This window comes from Symsagittifera roscoffensis, chromosome 9 (assembly GCF_963678635.1).
Source record: "Symsagittifera roscoffensis chromosome 9, txSymRosc1.1, whole genome shotgun sequence".
NCBI classification, from domain to species: Eukaryota; Metazoa; Xenacoelomorpha; order Acoela; family Convolutidae; genus Symsagittifera; species Symsagittifera roscoffensis.
The window spans coordinates 10773014-10795804 of record NC_087070.1 but is presented as its reverse complement, the minus strand read 5'-3'; positions in this window follow the sequence as shown (position 1 = coordinate 10795804).

The window sequence follows — 22791 nt, the reverse complement described above, 5'->3', positions numbered from 1 at the left end:
TTCGTTCTAATTCGCATAGTTGGTGTAGTGTTTCTAATTCGGAGAGTGACATTTCTTGAAAAATTCGGCTAATTGTATAATCTAGTTTCATATCTAAATGAATATCATAGTGGATATTACCGAAATATGTAGTATTCATTAGTGATAATTCTTGTAAGCGTGTGCTTCTGGTGTCATAAGGTTTTAGATGTCCACCAGGTTGTCCGTTGCTTTTTTCAAAATTAACTGGTATATAGGATGTTCCTTCGTTTAGAGGATGACCTGTGGCATATGGGTCGATTTTTACTTTTCCAGTGGTCATGTCGAATCCTTTTTCGTATTCAACTAATATTTCAGAGTATTGTGTTCTGTGAAGTGGATTCCTGTATTTACATGCAAGTTCTGTTTCTTGATATATTTGAAAACGTGTCAATTTATTTTCTATATTGTCTATGTTTCTAAAATCAGAACTTAGTTTTCGTGATGGATGGACTTGTTCATAAGGAATTGATTGTATGAAATATTTTTCGTGAAATTTTATCATACGAGCGTGTATTTTTGCTACTTGAAATGTTGTACATGTATCTTCGGGGAACCAAACAATTGTTGCTTGTGTTCTTGTTGTAGGGTCGCAATATCCTTGATCATTTTTACAAGGTAGTCGGATTCCTTGATAGATCATTGTATTATCAGATAAATCTCGTGTGAGTTGTATTTTTTCGAGTTGTATTTTCCAATCGAAAAACATTATTTCTTGGTATCCTTTATTTTTCGTGTCTGCTTTGCAGTTTGATGGGTTATTTATACCAATGTGTGGTATCCAATGTTTATCATGTAGGTCATAGGTTAATCGTCCGTGTGCGCCGTTATACGGGTATTTTTCGTCTAGTTTTATATGTCCTTGGTGTCTTTCAAGTTGTGATTGATGTACAGAGTCTGAAAAAACTTGAAAATTAACTAATTTTCTTTGGGAGTTTTTATTTTGTGTGATGTTTAGTCTAAGTAATTCATTTTTACAATCGTCGGGATTGAGATGTAAAAGACGTTCTATATTACTTTGATAGAATGATTCATGGTCAAGTCGGTTTTTGTTGCCGTTGGAGACTTGTGAACAATGTACTTTCTTTTCGGAAAATGTCGCTGTGAATTTATAACCTGTAACTGTTGTTGCTCGGGCTTTTGAATAGAGTGTTGCTATTATATCTGTGGTTTCTATAGCTTGTGGTTCTGTTTCACATTGTGATACTTGATTTATTGCATATTTATGTAGTGTTTTTTGTTCATTTTCTTCACAATCGTAATGTGTTACTAATAAATCTTGTGGTCCTGTACGAGGGGAAGGGTTTATGTTTTGATTTGAGGTTACTAGAAAAAGGAGTTGGAGAAAAATTAATAATTTTAGAATATACATGTGTATGATAATCCTGAGTATGGGTTATAAAATGTAATGTAACCAATTGTGTTTTTGGTGTATCTGTCGTATTTATATATTACTTCAGTAGTTATAAACGGTGGTGGTAGTGATTGAGCTGTTATGTTAGGTGGATTTAATGGGTAGGGATGTTGTGTAATATTGTTTAATTTAACTGTGATTTCAAACTTTAATTGTAAACTGTTTTGTTGGAGTATTTGAATATTGTGATCACGGATATCGTTGTGAATATCTTGGCGATATTGTAATCTATTAAGTGCCCAGTTATGAAGGCGGTTACTTTCTTGATGTTGTCCAAATAATGGTGGAGGTGCTGTGAATGTATTCCAATCTAATCTTAAAGGGATATTTGTTAATGATTGTTCTCGGTATCTTGCGTCGAGGTTGTTTGGAAATGTCAAGTTAAAAGGTGTCGGTGAGATTTGACTAATTGATGGTGTTGATGGGAGTGATAATGTTTCGGGTAGTGATGAAGATGTTGTATCTGTAGAAATGTCTATGGGGTCATTGACTAAATTTGGTTCACCTTGTGTGAATGAATGTGTAGTCCAATATGGCAGTCGTGATGTTAGGTTTGGGGGGTTAAAAGGATTTTCTCGTGCTTGTTCAGATGTTGGTGTTGAACCTAAGTAGTCTGAGGGTAGACTTGAAGTGCTTCGTTGTGAAAAAAGTGTAGGAGTTTCTGGTGTGATACCAGTGGTGTTTTCTGGAGTGGTTTGTGATGGGGATTGAGGTATATCAAAATGAACTCGGGGAGTTTGAAAATTTCTATTTCGCCGAGGATGTATAATTTGTCTATTTATTTCTGTTGTGTTTTGGTTTTGACTAAGGTTTCGTATTTTACTTAGTTCTTGTGGTAGTGTTGGGTAAAGATTATATGTTGGTTCACTTAGGGATGCTTGTCGTTGAACTGGTTCTAGTGGTTCAGATAAACGAGCGTGCCGTTCTTCAAAAGTGTATGGATTGTCTTGAAAAGAAATTCGTGTAGATGTTTGAGGATTTTGAGTAGTTGAAGGTGGTGTTGGATTATCTTGGGATGATGTCGGTGAAGACTGATTCTGTGACTGTTGGGTAGCAATTTTTGATGGATTTTTGAATTGTTACTTTAGTGGGAAGGTTTATGTTTATTATAATATTCTTCCAAAAAAATAATTAGAAAAATTGTTGCTAGGGCAAATGTGATGATTGCTTTCTTTATACATTTACATATTGTCAAAATGAGGGATGATAAAAATGTTATGAAAATTACAAACAATAAAAAAATATCAGTTCTACTGAAAATTGTTCGTATCATTTAGACAAGTTGTTAAAATCGTACCTGTGGATATATTCAAGGGTTTTGGAAAGTTGGAGGAATAGTTCGAGTATAGTGTAGAAAATTAAAAAAATGTTACAAAAAATGATTAGGATTATTAGAAAATATTCAAGTATATTAAAAAGAAATATTATAAAGGCTTCAAGTATTGAAAAAAAATGTTTAAAATTTATAAGTATTTGAGCAACTGTTTGAGAGAAGAGCATTTAAGAAATGATCTCTTGGTCGAATATTTTTTGCTGTTTGAGGCGATTTTCTAGTGTGGTCGAATTATTTATTAGTTTTTTGACAAGTGGGTTGAGTTTTGTAAAAAATTGTTGGGGGCAATTTTCATGGTGACTGGGAGGTCGTCTTTTTCTTTATTTTTGTTTGTCAAATGATCCGGGGTATGGTGAGATTTTTATACTTTAGGCTAATTAAAATCTTCATTTTGTTACTTTAGGCTAAGTTATCAAAGTTGTTTTGGGGGTATTCGTGGTCTGAGTTGGGGAAATATTGTTGATCTTTGGGTTATTAGATAAGGGAGGGGTACGGTATTATGGTGATATTTATTTTAGCTGTCAAGTTGGAGTGGTTTGCTTAATTTTGACCTGGAGGTTGTAAAGTTATAGTTAGAGATGTGCCTGGAGTTCTAGATTATTCGTCTAATTGATCTTAGTTTGAGTTAGAGAAAGTGGCGGATTGGATGAATCCTATTGGTCTATTTTGAACTAGAATTATTGCGTACTTGTGAGCATGTTATTTTGAAAAATTGAAATGAAAAATGTTACGGAGGTTTCAAGATTGTGAAGTATAAAATCTTAAAATTACTTTTTAAATTCTACTTTCTTTAATATTTTAGATTGGGGGATGAACATTTTGTAGTTTTTACGTGGTTGATTTCGGAGTCTTGTTGTTTTTCTATGTTCTGATTTGTCTATTTCTTCTTGGGGTATTATTTGTTCTGTCATTTTTCTATTTTTTCTTGGTTTTGGAGATTCTTTATGGTTTTGTGTATTGTTTTTGGTGGCGGTTGGTTTTGTGTTTTGATTTTCGGTGGGGTTATCATTTTGTTCTGTGTTTTTCAGATGTGGTTCATTTTGAATGATTTTTAATCCTGTGAAAGAATATAATTGAGTTAATTCGCGGAGTGCGTATTCTTTTGGGTAATAAGGTAATAGGTTGTTTCGATGTTGAACGATTTCTTTTTTGTTTGAGTCGGTAATTTTATATGTGACATCAGTGGGTCTTGCAATTATTTGGTAGGGTCCTTTTCGGAGGGGTTGTAATTTTTTAGAAATTCCTTTTTGAGTATTAAAATTAGGTATTAAAACAAATGTTCCAATTTTTAAATCGGAAGCTGGTGTAAAACGTGAATTGATTTGTTCATTTATGTTTTGTCTTTGTAATAACTTTTTCGTTATTTTTTGGTAAATTTCATTGTGTTTCTTATCTCTATTTCAAATCCATTCGGTGTGTGTACCGGAGGCTAATTTAAGAATTTGTGGGTGATGAAAATGATCTTCATCGTGCGTATGTAATGGGAGGTTATAACAAATTGAGTCTTTATTTGGTTGACAATAACCTTGTGCGTTTTTATGAGATTTTGCTGTAAACATTATTGGTTTGCGTGGCTTTTGGTTGAAAACCATTTCATATGGTGACATTCCTAAAGTTGTCGTGATTTGTGAATTATATGCTAAGGGAAATAATTTTACATCTGCTGACCATTCGGTATATTTTGTATCATTTCCGTTGATGATACATCTAAGATATTCTTGTAGTGAACGGTTCATACCTTCGACTAAGCCGTTTGTCCAAGGTGCATGAGATGTACGTGGTTTGTGTTTAATGTTGTATAAATGACATAGTGTTATTATTTCATTATTTATGAATTCTGTACCATTGTCTGTAACTAAAATTTCTGGTAGTCCGAATTTTGCTATCCAGTGTTCATAGAGTGTTGTGTAAGCGTAATAAGCGTTACAATGTGGTACTGGGTTAAGTGCTACATAATGTGTAAATGCGTCAACAATTACCATAATGTAGGAGTTTCCTTCTGATGAGGGTGAAATTGGGCCTTTAGTATCAAATGAGATACGGTGATTAAAGTACAAACTTTTTCCTTTAAAATCTTGTTTTTGTGCTATTTGTTTTTGATTTGGGTAAGGTTTATTCAGTTGACATACTATACAATCATTGCATAGTACTTTTATCCAAATTGGTGCATTTGGGAAGTAAAAATTTTGTATAAAATTTGAATATGTTTTTTTCTGATCCAGAGTGTCCTTTAATATTTTGTGTATGTGAAATATTAAAAGCTATAAGAATCATACTTATAGGGAGACATGGAACTGTAGATTCATTCAGGTTATACTCTAAAAGGTCTGTATTTTCGTTAATTGTTGTGTTGTTAAATTTGCGAAAGTATCGGAGGAGTGTTTTGTTTCCTAGAATGGTTGAATCTGCTTTGATAGGTTTAGTTTTATATTTGTGCCATGATTTCAGTTGTCGAATTACTGGGTCAAGATTTTGATATTGTTTCAGTGTTGAAGTTGTAATCGTTTCTGTTGGGGGGAGAAAAATGTTTTCGATTTCTAATTTAGATAAGGGTATTGTATCAAGTGGGTCGTGAAGGTCAAAAACTTGATTTATTGTGTATTTTGAATCATTTGTTTGTGGTCCTGATAAATTTATTTTATCAGTTAAATCTTCTTTTTCAATTAGTGGAAAATGGTCTTTCTTAGGTGGGTGTTGTTTTGTTCGTTTTTGTTGGGTGTTATTTTTTATCCATTGAGAATATGGGATTGGTTTGAAGGTTGATGTTCCAAGTAAATCAACTTCATAAAGATTATTTTGACAATCTAACTAAAGTGGGAAATGTTGTAAATTATTTATTTGTGATTGTTCAATATCAGTTTTAACTGCATATTTGCATTCTAATCGAGGTGATGTTTCGTTTTCTGCAAGGTAGAATTTTATATTTTTGGGTATTTCAACTGTTGTTTTTCGTGTCAGTAATTCAGGTGGTGTATTTCGACTTAAGGTGTCTGGTTATGCAAGATTTTTTCCTGCAGTCCAAACTATATGTAAGTTTGGAAATTTCATTAGAATTAATTGAAATCTGTAAACTCGGTGGTTTGGATTAGATTTCTGTGTGAAAAGAAAAATGATTGGTTTGTGGTCTGTGAATAAAACTGTGGGATGTTGTGATCCAAGTATCAGAAATTCATATTCTGTCAGTTTATATATTATGGCTGTACATTCTCTCATTAGAGTTGAGAGTCGTAGCTCTGCTTGAGTGAATAATCGGGAATTTGCTGATATCAGGTTCATTTTATTTGTACCATTATGTGATTGTAATAGTGCTGCGCCGATGCCAAAGTTCGAAGCATCGCACATTGCATAAAATGGTTGATCAGGGTCTGGGATTGTGTTTGAAATTTGTTCAGTTAAAAGTTTCTTTATTTCTTCGAATCGTGCTTGATGTTCTGTATTCCATTCAAAATTATTTTGTTGTCTAAGGATGTTGTAAAATGGTCGTAGATATAATTGCATTTTATAAACATACTTACTTAAAAAGTTTAACATTCCAAGAAATTCTTGGATTTTCTTTTTATTTGTTGGTGGTTGAAGTTTTTGAATAGCGTCAATGCGTGATTTCAGTGGAGTGATTGTTTTTCTTTCTATGTTATGTCCTAAGAATTTAACTCTTGTCAAAAAGAAGTGTGATTTATCGGGGGCGGCCTTCAGATTTTCGTTCTGAAGTATTTGGTGATATTTTTCTAAAACTTTGAACATTTCGTCTTTTGTTTGTGATTGCATAAAAACATCGTCTAGATAGGTGATTGCGTTTTTCTTGAGTATTAGTGGTCTAAAAATTTTGCTCATAAAAGCTGAAAATGCTGCTGGTCCTATGGATATTCCATAGAATAAGCGGTTAAATTCATATTGTTGGTTTCCGATAACAAATTGTGTTAAACGTCGTGATTGTTCATCTAGTGGCATTTGATTGTATGCACTATTCATATCGGCGGTTGTAAAGTATTTGCCGTTTATTTTTGTTAAAATAACTTGTATTGGTTCAATGGGCCAATTACATTTTGATTCATCTATAAGTGAATTGAGGTATCTAGCATCGAGAACGATTTTTAATGATTCTCCTTTAGCTAGAATGATAACGGGGTTGATAAATGTGTTGCCTTTTGGTTGTTCTTCTTTATTAACTGGTGATATAATGTTGTATTGTTCTAAAATATCGAGTAATCTGTTTACTTTATCATGTAAGTGAATTGGTACTTTACTTGCTCTCTGTTTTTTGAAAACTGCGTCTGGTTTTAATGGGAGATGTAGTGATGAACTGATTTTGCCAACATCGAATTTTGATGTTGCATAGACTGATGAATATTTAATTAGCTGTTTGGCTAACTTTTCGAATTCGTCTTGTGTTATTTGTGAATGTTGGAAATTAAACATTGTTAAAAATTTCTGTTGGTCCTCTGTGTAGTTACTGATGTTGAATGTAGGTTTGAAATATGGAGTTTTTGTGAAATAATCCGTATTTCTGTTTTCGTTACTTATTATATTATTTATAGATAATTCTTCATTAAGAATTGTAGATTGGCAAATATCTAGTAATTGGAGTATATTATTTACGCGATAGGCTTTTTCGTGTATTGGTGATATTGTAGCGTTGGTTTCACAATATCCTAAAAGTCCTAAAGGTAATGTTACTTGGTAAGGTGTGTTGTTATAAACATGTAAGGAAATAATATCTGAATTCGAATTTTTCAAATATTTTATTGAAGAGATTGTGATTTTGAAAAATTTATGAATAGGTTTGAATTCAAAATCTGACATATAAAATTTTTGTTTGTTTTGTTCTTTATCATATTGGTGAACTTGTTTGATTGAAAAATTATAGATGTTTCCTGATAGTGGTTTCAGGTGTTTTCTTTGTTGGTTAAATATCGGATAGAATTTTGAAAAGAATGGTGGTTGTTTATTTAATCTTTGAAAAAATGTTAAGGATGTTTCTTTTGTTTTTGTATATTTATCTTTGATTAATATTTTACTATTTAGGATGTTAATTGTTGGTATATACTTCGAAATAAATGGTATTCCAATGATATTATATTTAATATCAGTGATATGGAATATTTGTTTAAATGGCTTATTTAGAATTTTACTTTGCTCCATTGTTCTGGTAGGGAGGAGAAATAATTGGATTTTTCCGTAGTTTATCAATGTTGATCCTTGTGCTGTTGCTAACTTACTGGAGGTTTCAAGAGGTGTTAGCTTTGGGTGTAAAGTTTTTATTTCATTCCATGTGGGAATGTTTATTATGTTTGATTCTGCTCCTGAATCAATTAAAAAATCTATTTCAAGGTCTGGTGGTTGAAATTCTTTATTTCTTGGGCTTTCTAAGAGAAATGGTATTGTCCAAATTTTTTCTTTGGGTTGTTCTTTTTGTATATTTTGATAAATGTGGTTTGTATTCAAGCATTTTGTTTTGGTATTTTTATTGGTTTGATTTGTAGTGTTAATCTCATTTGTTTCTTGTGTCGTTGGTGTGGAATTTATGGGTGTAGTGTAATAATTTTGAAGAAATTCTGATTGATTTTCATATATATGTGATGGAAAGGGTTGTTCATATATGACAGATTCATAGTCATTTTCGACTTTTATCATATTGATAGAAAGAGTGTTTTCAGTATCACTTTCTGAATCTGATGATGTACAGTTTATTTGATTGAGTTGTAACGTATCAGTTACTGTGTCATCAATACCTGGAGGGTCTGATGTTGTTTCTGGGTTAGATTGTACTTGATTGATTTGTCTTTGATGTTTAGGTGTACTGCTTCTATGACGATTATTAGAGTTATTATAGTTATTATTATTCCGGTGTGGTGATTGGGAATAATTTCTATAACGATTATTATAACTTGGGTGTCGATTTTGTGAATTATTTCGCGATCTGTTTTGGTAATTATTGTTTGGTCTGTTATAGTTCGATCTATTATATGAGTTATTCCTTGATCGATTGTTCGGGTAATTCTGGTTTCGGTTGTTTGAATAACTTCTATTTCGATTATAGGAGTAGTTTCTATTCCTATTGTATGATGAATTTCGTGATTGGTTGTTTGGATAGTAGTTATTTCTTGATTGGGAATTAGATCTAGAAACTAATCGTTGTGTATTTGAATTTGATCTGGAGTAGTTACTTCTACTATTTGGTCTATTGTAGTGATTTTGTGATGAATTTTGTGTATTTCTTCGTTCTGGCGATCTTCCTCTATAACTTGAGTTATATGGGGATTGATTTCTTGTATAACTTGTATTGTTCGGAAGTGGCTTTCCTGAACTGTTGTTGCTGTATACATTTTTGTTTGGTAGATTTTGATCTTTTTTCATGTATTGATAGAATGATTTATTTGGTTCTTTGTATTTTTGAGGTTTATTTTGACTATCTTGCTGTTTTTGTCTACATTCGGAAATACTATGTCCGTATCGTCGGCAATAATTACACCATTTTTTGAAAGATGGTTTGCCTTTAAAGTTCGGGTTCTTTTCGTAAATATTGAGTATTTCAGTGATTTTTTCAACGAGGTCTGTTTCTGATTCCTGTATATTATTAATATTAGTGGGAGTCGTTTCAATTCTGTTAACGTATTGTAATTTCAGATTTTCCGTTTCTTCTAGTTTCATCGTGATTTCTGCTTGTTCTAATTTGTCTACTAGTTTTCGAAAATCTAAATCGGGTTCTCGAATTGAAGAAGGATGGGATGCTCTCTTTTTTATTGCTATTTTCCTTAATTGTGGTGTTAAGGTCATCATTAAGATTTCTGTCATCTTTGTGTTTTTATAGTCATGTGTATTTAATGAATATGCTTTTCGAACTAGTGTTTCGATTCGTACTGCTATTTGCTTGATGGTTTCGTTTGGTAATCTGCGAATTTCATTACATAAAACTCTTTGTTGTTGTTTGTTTCTTTCGGAGTCAAACATTTTTGAAAATTCTTGTGTAAATCTTTTCCAGTTTGATTTTATTTCTAGAGGTAGTACTGAAAACCATTTTTGGGCTGCGCCATCTAAGGTTGTTTGTATCAACGCTGTGCGTCGATGTATCCAGTTTTGATGTAGTGGCGTATTAATTGGTTCAGGTCCTATATTTAAAATCAAATTTGCTGTTACTGCATTTAAATAATCTTCTACAGAGTATTCAGGGTCTGTTCCTGTGAAGACCATTAAAGGTTTGTTTGATGTTATTGATGATCCACCCATAAGGTATGGATTCATTGTCATTTGTAATGATTCTGCTGCATTTGGCATTTGAGAAAAATTTGAAAGTTGGTTTCTTGTTATTTCATGTTGTTGGAGATAATATGGGAGTGGTATTTCATTTTGCATTTGTGATGGTTGATACGAGTGTGCAGTCATTGGATTTTGTTGTTGAATTGGTTGAAAAGATTGTGTATTAATTGGATTTTGTTGTTGAATTGGTTGTTGATGTTGTGCATCTATTGATTGTGGAGAAAAATTTCTATGATTTGTACGTGTTCTCTGTATTCCTTGTCTACGATATTCTTGAGTATTTGGTGCAAATATATCTTGTTGTAAGAAATCATCATCTGAGGATAAATAATCCATTTGATAAGATGTTTGTTTTTTATTTTTATTCTGTTGAAAAAATGGGTAATTTTCACTGTGATCCTGTGGAGGAGTTGGTTGAAAATTTTTGGAATTATATTGGGCCGTTGGGTTATCCCAGTTTCGAGGTTTTGTATATTGATTAAAATTCCTTTGTGGTTGATAATTTGTTTTTGATGGATGTGTATAATTATAAATATGGTCTGCAAAGTTGTTTCTAGTGAATGTTTTGCGTGTTTTTGATGGTATTGTCATGGGTCTGTATGTTTGGTAATCCATATGTGAATATTTAGGGGCAACCGAAGGTTTAACGGTTGATTGTAAGGTTACCTGTGTTTGTGAAGGATTTGTATTTCTTGGTGTTGTTAAATTTGGGCGTATTGGTGAAATACTTTGTTGTGTAGTTGTTGTGTGTACAATTTCTTCATTTATGAAGTGTGATGGTGTCTGGATATCTTGTTGAGTAAGATTCCTAGTTCCATTGAGGTTTTCGTTGTGTATGACTGTAGAGTTTAAACTATTATTTTGTGTATCGGGTAAAAATGTATTATAGTTTAATGGTGTTGCATCAATTGTTAATGGTATTACTCTTACATAATCTCTTATGTAAGATATTGTACCTATTGCTTGACTTGAGATTGATTGTGGAAAGCTTATAAATGCGGGATGAGACCATTCGGGGTCCCAAACATAATCTGATTGTTCTGTGATAGCGGTATCATCGTTCGAATTTTGGGGTCTAAAATTTTTTCTTGCTTGTGCAATTAAATCAATATTGTGTGTGAAATAATCTATTATGAACCATGCCAAAATTTTTTGTAAATCGTGTTTGGTATGTTGTGAAACGTCGTCTTTCGTGAAATTTTCTTTAATGATGTTTAAATAACTAGAGAGTAGTGTGATTTCATGTCGTACTCTTAAATGTTTAGATGTTTCTGTCGGTGAGACATTTGTTAATGGGAGTTCATTTTCTAATATCGAAATATAACTATATATTATTACGAAAACTTCATTGGTGAAAATGGAGTTTGCTCTTTGTGAGTTATGGTATTGGATGCTTTTTATATATTCTGAAAAAACTTTTGAAAATTCTAAATCAAGATCGTCTGTTTGAATAGTATATGTTCTATTATTATGGTTTGGGGAAGTGAATTCTATAGAGTAGATTCCATACTGTTGTGTTATGTTGCATATATCTTTTAGATAGTGATCTATGATTTGTCTTTTGATTTTTACATCGGGGAACTCTGTTTTACATGGACTGATTCCGGGTTCAAATAAATTTACGAGTAAATTTTGACAAAATATGTGTTGTCCTCTATCAGTATCTGCATCTACTATAAAAGAAAAGATTTCATCATCATCTGGAGTTTCGTCACCTGGGGTGTGTGTTGAACTCATTTTTCCGTTCGATGACTGTTAATATGTAATTATTAATGTGTCGAATTGGTTGATTCCAATTGTATAGATGTACTGGTTTGTGTTTATACTGCTTTTTTATTCTTCTTTTTCCTCTTTGTGATGAATTTGAAGTTGTTTCTGAGTCAGAAAAATATAATTGATCGTGAGGTGGGTAATTTTTATCTATTGATTCTTTTAGTTTGTAAAGTTCGTCTAAACTGTTGGTTTCTGATTCTGAAAATGCGTTTCGATTTTTTGAAAATCTTTTTCGTGTTATTTGTCTTTGTTTAGTTATTATTTTCCTCTTTAGTGTTTGTCGTTTTGTGCGAATGTATCCAACTGTTTGTGTATGAGGTGTGATTACAAGGTCGTATTTTTTGTTATCTATTTCACAATTGTGTAAAATGATTGTTTGTTTATTTCCTAGGTTTTTAAATGACATAAGGTTTAGAATGACGGATGCAAAGGTTGTTAAATGATTTCTATTTTCCTAAACTGTTAGTTCTTACGATTTTTTGGTTAGCTTAACCTGGGTCTATTTATTCAGGGTTGGAGAGAAAAGTATATCGATTCCGAAGAATGATTTTTACTTTCTCGTGACTAGTATAAGCTAAGGTGTTAACTTACTTAATCTTACTTAGGGGTAGTGATTGTGTTCAAGGGTTGGAGAATAGTAAATCGATCCACAAGGTTCAGGTATAATTAGAACGCGAGTAGTTCGTTAGATACTATTTTAAACTTACTAAGTCTAAGATTTATCCTGGGTCTGGTAAGAGGGGGGGTCAAGTGAAGGATGAATAACCGAAGTTCTTCACTATTTATCCTAATTTGAATGATTAGTTTTGTTTAAAAATTTCTATTAGTCTTGGGTCTTTAGAAAGGGTTGGGTAGTGAATCGACGTTTGAGGTCGTTAGACACTAATTAAGTGGGTGGGGGAGAACAAAGTTGTTCTGTTTGATCCAAGGATAAGCCTTGATGATCAAATTTGAGATTTTAATTAAGTAGAAAATGATTTAAGATCCAAGGATAAGCCTTGATGATCTGGTTTTAAAATTAAGTGAATTTAAGTTTTAATAAATTTTTAAATGTGTGTAAAGGAAAGATTTAGTGTTTTGATGATATTAGTGAGTTGATGATTTCTGTTATGTTTTAGGTGATGAAGCTGGAACAACAGGATGATTTATGATTACTAACCATTTATTGTCATGCTACTAATTTTTATTTTTATTTTCCAATAAATATTTTTCAAACATGTTTTGTATAATACTGCAGAGTTTTAGGAAAACGATCTTAGATCTTTTTATCAATCGTTATTGTATAATATTAATTTTGTTTAGCGCCTGAAATGATTTTGAAGAGTAACTTCAAGGTTTTATGTTTGCAAATGGAAATCTAAATTCATTGCAAGTAGTATTCGAAATATAAAAGTTTGTTCTGGCTTTTGCCGAACTATCATATAACTATACGGCAAGTTTCTACTTTGTCGTATGTCGTCTTTGGTTCGAGGTCTTCTTCCAATTCCGGGTAGTTCTATTATGGTTCGGAATATTGGCTCTGATCTATTGAGTCGGAGAGACATTTCAATTAAATTATTGTCGTATAACATTTTGTAAATGTTTTTGTCTAATTTCTAATCTATTTTTGGTTAATTCTAATCTAGTAAGGTCTTGTTCGAGACTTATGGTCGCACCAGATGAGTTAAGACCGATGGGTATAACTCATAGAGTAATTTCGGATAGGGTACACCGTCTGCTCGTCACGCTATCTTATTTTCGGCCGGATAGATTCGTGCAACTTCTTAGTCTAATACCGATCCTAATCTTACTCTTATACTATCTAGTCTCAGGTTGTTTAACTAGTCTCTGCTAGGCTCAATAGATCTAGGGTATACTGGTTTATTGCGGCTGCTGAAGTGCTCGGGAGAGTCCAACTAATTTCTAAGTTAAATTCAAATCTCTCTGGTGCTGAAATTACAAGTAACTTCAGCACTTACAAATAAGTGGGTTGTTAGTTAGATGGATCATGATTGGTTAATATTAAATACTTTACATTGGTAAAACATTTAATTTATCCAATCATAAAATATAGTTTAGATCAGGTTCCAATAGGACTTTGCTATTTCCCCTAAAGCCAACTTTTTTTAAATAAAATCTTTTAATCAAACATTGCAATTGCCATGACAACTTGAACATGCAAGTTTATCTATTTTCCAACATAACAAGAATACCCACCCGGGTTGACAATACATGCTAATCAAATAGTTTTCATGTATGGAAAGCTGATAGTCATAAACTTTTAATGTTATTGCATGGTAAGTAAATAAAAGTCTATAACTAGTGATTTTTCATAAAGGGAACTTTTATATGGGCCTTGAAACAAGTGACAAAGACTTTGGTTTACTCAAAACTAGAGTGATCAAATCTTGGACAGTCTTGTATTTACAATGCATAAGAATACACCAGATTTTTCTTTGAGTTGTCTCACATAAATCATATAACAAAAGTATAAAGTTTTTACGTTTGACAAAAAGCTTCCGAAGATGAAAATCTTTAAAATATGAATTGTTAATTCATTATGCATTGAGAAAGTCATAAATTGACAATCCATACAGAACAAAATGGCGTTTTGATAGTTTTTGAAAAAATAATCAAGAAAAACTGAAAAAAAGTCTAAATTTTTTCTTTCCAGGATTAGTTATGCACACATAAAATAAAAATTTGAATGCAAAATATGATACATTGTGCATAAAAAAATTGATACATTGTTCTCTCGTCGCGTGCAAACTCCAGCGTCAATTTTTTTGTAGCCTTTAAATAACGCGCATTGAATAACTGAAAATTTGTGCGGAAAACAATCTTTTGAGTAAGATTGTTATCCAACAGATAAATTTGCTAAACAAAACTTCCTTGCAATGCTTAGCTTGTTTTATTGATACTTTTCATAATGAACGAAAACTGTGCCAGAGTTTTTTTTAGTTAAAAATGAAAAAAATGTTTGGCGATTAATCATACCACGACAAACAATTGTTGTCTCCATTTCGGAAAATCTGATTGAACTCAAAGAAATTTTTAACACTTTTCTTGTCCATAAAAATTTTTGTTTTTCGTTGCCGGTTTGATAACGGATACAAAAAGCGGTTCAATTGTATATTAGACGAAACAGAACGTCCTTTTTTGTTTATTGCTGCATTGCACATGAAAAAGAAATGGTGAAGAGTTTATATTTTAACCCAATCTTATCCATTTTTAGAGTCTAATTGAACATTTGTTAGGCATAGATGTTTTTCACAACTTTTGTTCTGTATAATGGTTTTGAATTCAAAAATTGTAAAAATCAAGAAACGTTTGTATTCGTGCTGTTTTTTTTCTGTTGTGCTCCAGACAGGTTTCGAACGTCCAAGATATCATTTTTAGTGATCATTTTCTGTTAAAACAAATTATGTTTGAAATTTGTTATTTTGATCAATTTACTGGGATTCTTAAGCTCAATTTATTTTGTCCCCATTGAAGCATAAACAGTTAATATTTCCGAAGTTATTCGAGACAATCAATGTTTTGCTTGCATAAATTATGCACAGGAAGTAAAAAAGTAAGCAGATGAAAAAAGTTCCGCTAAAATATCGACTACAAGCACTTTCAGCGACCTCAAAAGGAGGATCAGGGACAATTTTGAGTATCTTTTGAAATGTAAATTTGATCAATGGTAAACAAAAAATGGATATTCTTTTTACTTTTAAAGCGTAGAAATAAAAATTTTAATAGTCATCAAGCGTAAACCTTGTTAACATGATATTACCCGTTTAAAGCGTAAAAAAAACATAATCATCACCTTGTTTACATGATTTTACGTGATAAATGATGATTAAAACAATATGAGTTGAAAAAAGTGAAAAAAAAACTTTTGCCTACTATCTAAAGTAAATTTTCAGAAAGAAAGTCATTGCGAACAGCATCAATGATTACAGAGGGTGAGTTTCTTCTACACATATTGATAATCTAATTCTGAAAAAAAATTACACCAAATTTTTTTTCTCGGTAATTTAGGGAGGTCTATATAATTTGCATACTTAGCAAAACATAAAAAGATCTTTGCTCAAGATTGTTTAAAAGTTTTGGATATGACCAGACATATTTTGTGTTTTTTTTTGCTCCAAGATGATCGATTCCTTTTTTTACCCAGCAAACAACATCCAAAATTTCGGTAATTTTCTTTTACTTTATATGTGCATTTACGCTAGTTTGCTATTGCAGTATTTATCTTCGAAAAAACAGAGAAAAAAACAGAAAAATAAATCTAAAATTTGATCAATTTTGTGCTTTGATTCTCTTGCGTTCAATGATAGATACAAAGATAAATTTTACGCAAATTGCAAAGGCGTGATGAACGTTACACATATTTTTTCCAACTCGATAAAAATACAGGGAGTTCACTAACTTCTTGAGGTTTTGGCTGTCCCTGACTACTCAAAAAACCTATTTTTTGAGTGATTGGTTATTTCAATCCAATTGCAAATTTCATCAAAAAAGTCAAGGATTGTAACGAACTTGAAACTTCTTTTTCCTTTTGGCTTTTAATCGGAAGTCAATGGCTATCGAGCTTTTAAAACTCGCTAAAATTTAAAACTCAGAGCATGAAAGAAAAAAAAATCGTTGCTTTTTAAGGATTTACAAAAGTGTTTCTTTTTTTCCGCAGACCACAAAAAAGTCAGAAAAAATTTCGCAAAAAACTCATTTTCATTGATATTTTTTCAAATAGTTTTTTGCTGATTATTGCGCATTCAAGGAATGTTGTGTCAATATTTTATCATTGTTAAACTTAGCAAAACGAGCGTTGGTCGTGACCATGAACAACAAAAGACTGCGCTCAGCAAAAACAAATGGGGGTAAAAAGAAATTTGCAACAAAGATGGAATATTTTGCAGGATATCCACTTATCATTAATATTAGTTGCACAACGACAGGTTTTGATTGTTATAATATAACGAATACATAAATTAAAAACAAGACTGCTCGTAGAAGACCTATATATTCCGACTGCCGAATCTACTTAACAATCTCCCCCCCCCTTCTATGGTACCTAATTAAGAATCTCCGATCTTATAAATAAATACAGTAAATAAGCGCTGAGCTTTCCATTGAGATTTTTAACTTTGCTGCTTTCTGATTGGTCTGAAAGTTGACCATTTTGATCTACTTAACAAACCCCCTTTTCATGAAAGGGATGAAGATTCTTAAGAAGATCCGGACTGCCTTTTAAGGTCGATGGTGCAGTATTAACTTGAAAAAATTAAATGTAATAAAATAAAATTGAATTTTTTTGTGAAAATCATCCGACCGCATGCCATATAATGTCAAAAAAAGATAGATTTCGCTCCTAGTAACAAATCAATTCTGGCAAATAAGCTGCCTTCAACCAATTTTGGAACGATTTCTAAGACAGATTAAATATCCGCTTACGCGTTAATAGCGCAAAAAAAATCGCAGGACAACAAATTTTTTGAACCATTTAAAAAAGTTCCGTCAAAAAAAGCTAGTTAAAAAGTCGAAATTTGTCTGAAGAAAAAATTCTTCCCTAGCACAAATATTTCGTTACTATTGTTACGAAAATCGGAAAAGTAAGATAATTTTCTTAATTAGATGTAATTATAGACTGTTTCGAAACTATGTACAAATGGTTATCGAACAAATGTTATGGAATAAGTTTTAACACGGCTTTTGTGCTAATGTTTTGTCAAACCACTTTGCCTGGAAAACGCCTATCTAGCCTCTAAACTTTTCATTATCAGGGTTGCTAAAAAAAAGAAAATCAAAGAAGCAATATCGAATTCGAAATCAACTTAATAATTATTTCCAGTTGATCTGGGGCCTAAAAAACAACTTCAATCAACTGACAAAGCTTGAATATCAAAAAATTGATCCATAAATCAGAAATGCTAGTCATAAAATTCCGCAGGCTAATTCAAAAAAAAATTAATGTTTTTTGTTTGTTTTGACATGAATACCGTTCTATGGTCCATCAGTGACCAGAGGTTTTTGTGCAACCAAGGTACTTGCGGATTGTGATCAATTACGAACATCATCAAAAAACAATAAGAAAACACATTGATTTGTTTTAATGAAATACTTCTAACCATAGACATTTCAAATATCAAATATTACGAGGCCTAACTGTGCACTGGATAGGCGCACAATTTTGTGTCTGTATGTTCCTGGAATCCAGAGACAAGTCTTTAAGTATGTTCCAAAATATAAGTGGACTCCACTTACAAAATTTCAGTTTGAATTTTGTCGGCACATTAATTTTGTTGCGGATTCCGCAACGAGCGAATATAAGTAGTTGTTCCGGATTCTGCAAACGTAAGCGGATTCCGCAAACGCTAGTGGATTCCGCATATTTGTGCGGATTCCGCTTAAAATTTGCGGATTCCGCTTATAATTTGCGGAGTCCGCTTACGATTTGCGGATTCTGCTTACAATTTTCGGATTCCACTTACAGACTTAGAGTTGCGGATTCTGCGACAGCTTAAATTTACTAAACTTATATAATTTTATTTGATCATGGATTCCACAAACTCCTTCCGGATTCCATGCATTTTGTTGCGGATTCCGCAAAGTTGGCCGTTTGTGGAGCGATTTTGAGCAATACAGTGTTTTAGCTATTTGTCCGTGAAATCTAAAACATTAGAGAAGATCAAAGAAAATTAGTAAAGTTGCGGTTTCACCGACAAATCTAATTTTTTCCTGTTGCGGAATCCGCTCAAAATTCACAAAATGCAGTTTGGCTTCGTAATGAAGTTGTATGACTAGTTTTTTTTTTCATATATTACGAAATTGCATGATTTGTTTTTTCTTAGTCAACCCCTGGACCACAGCAGTCCTAAAAAAATTGCTTGTAATTCCTAATTTTGAGCTGATAAAAACATCTTTAATCGTAAAGTTTTCGCTCTTGTTTAGGCGATCCAAGTCGAAACAATAAAGTTGCATTCTGTTAAAAATTGGTAAAAAAAGTAAGTGTTTATGAAACTCGATTTCAGAACCAATTCCCGATCAATCTCTTTCCATGAGCCCTGTGTTGTCGGGCGAGTTGGCGAGCAGTCCCGAACAAAAAGCCGAGAAGTATGTAATTGTGACCGAAAGTGAAGAGAACGACAACTGGAAAATCGAAAAACCGAGAGAGATCGTGATCCCTCTGAACATAAGCGAGAGCACTCGGGCTTTCCGAATCAAAAACGAAAGATCGCGAGCAGCTTTTTTGGATAATTCGGCTCGGAAAAGAGAAAAAAATGTAAAAGAGGTGTCAAAAGAGCGATCGTCGAAACGATTGGAAAAGTTTCATACAATAGTAAGTTCTTTTCCTAGTTTAAGGCAGAATTTTCACCGAATTTCTGTAAACAGGAAATTATTTGGACTTTGTTAAAATCTGATCAGCCGGCTTTCCTAAGAAACTTGCTACGGATCTATTTTTACCCTCGAACTAGTTTTTAAAACTTGCAATGAATTTTAGCTTGCTGGTTCAAAGTTAACATGCCGAACAGCATTGCTGGTGACTTCTTCGATCTTCGCTGTTTTGTTTAGCTGGAACTTGGGCAGAATATGACCAAAGAGCCCAAAGGAGTTTGACTCTTTATGGAAGAGTTTTGATATGCTCAACTGAATGTTTTCTAAAACTTGGTCAGTTATCATGAAAGCTACAAAACAACTACGAAAGTAACATATCAATAGCAGAGAATATTTCACACCTGTTGTTTTTAACGAGAAAATTGTTTTATGAAAAAAATATTAGAACAAGCAATGGCTTTAACAGTCGTAGCTTATGTATTAAAGAGGTATTTTCGAAGATTTTGAACTGCTATTAGTTTTGAGACTCTAATATTTGAGATTCTTTTTTGCGATTTTTTGAAATTCATGGTGTATAAAGCAGCCGAGGTGTAAACCAGCTACCATAAAAGCCAGTCGGAGCTCTTTTACACCCCTCCCCCCCTATTTTTTTTTCTACAGTGGTCTTGCGTGTTAGTATGGCTAAACACTAAATGTTACGATGCAAACTATGAATAATTCAATCCTAATGCCAATTTTCATATTTAGTTTTTCAAAATTGAAACTCAAATGTGGAAAAGAGCCCCAGTCGCAAAAAAATGCAACTGCTTAAGAGTCGATGAACGTAGTTCAGACTGTTATATATTCCGCCATGATTTTGTTTCCAGTTTTTTTTCATGAGAAGTCTAAAAAAAATTTGTTCAGGCTCAAATTTATTGATCAACAATGTTGGAACCTGATCTAAACTATATTTTATGATTGGATAAATTAAATGTTTTACCAATGTAAAGTATTTAATATTAACCAATCATGATCCATCTAACTAACAACCCACTTATTTGTAAGTGCTGAAGTTACTTGTAATTTCAGCACCAGAGAGATTTGAATTTAACTTAGAAATTAGTTGGACTCTCCCGAGCACTTCAGCAGCCGCAATAAACCAGTATACCCTAGATCTATTGAGCCTAGCAGAGACTAGTTAAACAACCTGAGACTAGATAGTATAAGAGTAAGATTAGGATCGGTATTAGACTAAGAAGTTGCACGAATCTATCCGGCCGAAAATAAGATAGCGTGACGAGCAGACGGTGTACCCTATCCGAAATTACTCTATGAGTTATACACTCCAGTCCTAACTCATCTGGTGCGACCATAAGTCTCGAACAAGACCTTACTAGATTAGAATTAACCAAAAATAGATTAGAAATTAGACAAAAACATTTACAAAATGTTATACGACAATAATTTAATTGAAATGTCTCTCCGACTCAATAGATCAGAGCCAATATTCCGAACCATAATAGAACTACCCGGAATTAGAAGAAGACATCGAACCAAAGACGACATACGACAAAGTAGAAACTTGCCGTATAGTTATATGATAGTTCGGCAAAAGCCAGAACAAACTTTTATATTTCGAATACTACTTGCAATGAATTTAGATTTCCATTTGCAAACATAAAACCTTGAAGTTACTCTTCAAAATCAGTTCAGGCGCTAAACAAATTAATATTATACAATAACGATTGATAAAAAGATCTAAGATCGTTTTTCTAAAACTCTGCAGTAATATATAAAACATGTTTGAAAAATATTTATTGGAAAATAAAAATAAAAATTAGTAGCATGACAATAAATGGTTAGTAATCATAAATCATCCTGTTGTTCCAGCTTCATCACCTAAAACATAACAGCAATCATCAACTCACTAATATCATCAAAACACTAAATCTTTACTTCACACAAATTTAAAACTTTATTAAAACTCAAAGTCACTTAAATTTAAAACCAGATCATCAAGGCTTATCCTTGGATCTTAAATCATTTTCTACTTAATAAAAATTTAAATTTGATCATCAAGGCTTATCCTTGGATCAAACAGAACAATTTTGTTCTCCCCCACCCACTTAATTAGTGTCTAACGACCTCAAACGTCGATTCACTACCCAACCCTTTCTAAAAACCCAGGACTAATAGAAATTTTTACACAAAACTAATCATTCAAATTAGGCTAAACAGTGAAGAACTTCGGTTATTCATCCTTCACTTGACCCCCCCTCTTACCAGACCCAGGATAAATTTTAGACTTAGTAAGTTTAAAATAGTACCTAACGAACTACTCGCGTTCTAATTATACCTGAACCTTGTGGATCGATTTACTATTCTCCAACCCTTGAACACAATCACTACCCCTAAGTAAGATTAAGTAAGTTAACACCTTAGCTTATACTAGTCACGAGAAAGTAAAAATCATTCTTCGGAATCGATATACTTTTCTCTCCAACCCTGAACAAATAGACCCAGGTTAAGCTAACCAAAAAATCGTAAGAACTAACAGTTTAGGAAAATAGAAATCATTTAACAACCTTTTGCATCCGTCATTCTAAACCTTATGTCATTTAAAAACCTAGGAAATAAACAAACAATCATTTTACACAATTGTGAAATAGATAACAAAAAATACGACCTTGTAATCACACCTCATACACAAACAGTTGGATACATTCGCACAAAACGACAAACACTAAAGAGGAAAATAATAACTAAACAAAGACAAATAACACGAAAAAGATTTTCAAAAAATCGAAACGCATTTTCAGAATCAGAAACCAACAGTTTAGACGAACTTTACAAACTAAAAGAATCAGTAGATAAAAATTGCCCACTTCACGATCAACTATATTTTTCTGACTCAGAAACAACTTCAAATTCATCACAAAGAGGAAAAAGAAGAATAAAAAAGCAGTACAAACACAAACCAGTACATTTATACAATTGGAATCAACCAATTCGACACATTAATAATTATATATTAACAGTCATCGAACGAAAAAATGAGCTCAACACACACCCCAGGTGACGAAACTCCAGATGATGATGAAATCTTTCCCTTTATAGTAGACGCAGATACTGATAGAGGACAACACATATTTTGTCAAAATTTACTCATAAATTTATTTGAACCCGGAATCAGTCCATGTAAAACAGAGTTCCCCGATGTAAAAATCAAAAGACAAATCATAGATCACTATCTAAAAGATATATGCAACATAACACAACAGTATGGAATCTACTCCATAGAGTTCACTTCCCCAAACCATAATAATAGAACATATACTATTCAAACAGACGATCTTGATTTAGAATTTTCAAAAGTTTTTTCAGAATATATAAAAAGCATCCAATATCATAACTCACAAAGAGCAAACTCCATTTTCACCAATGAAGTTTTCGCAATAATATATAGTTATATTTCGATATTAGAAAACGAAATCCCATTAACAAATGTCTCACCGACAGAAACATCTAAACATTTAAGAGTACGACATGAAATCACACTACTCTCTAGTTATTTAAACATCATTAAAGAAAATTTCACGAAAGACGACGTTTCACAACATACCAAACACGATTTACAAAAAATTTTAGCATGGTTCATAATAGATTATTTCACACACAATATTGATTTAATTGCACAAGCAAGAAAAAATTTTAGACC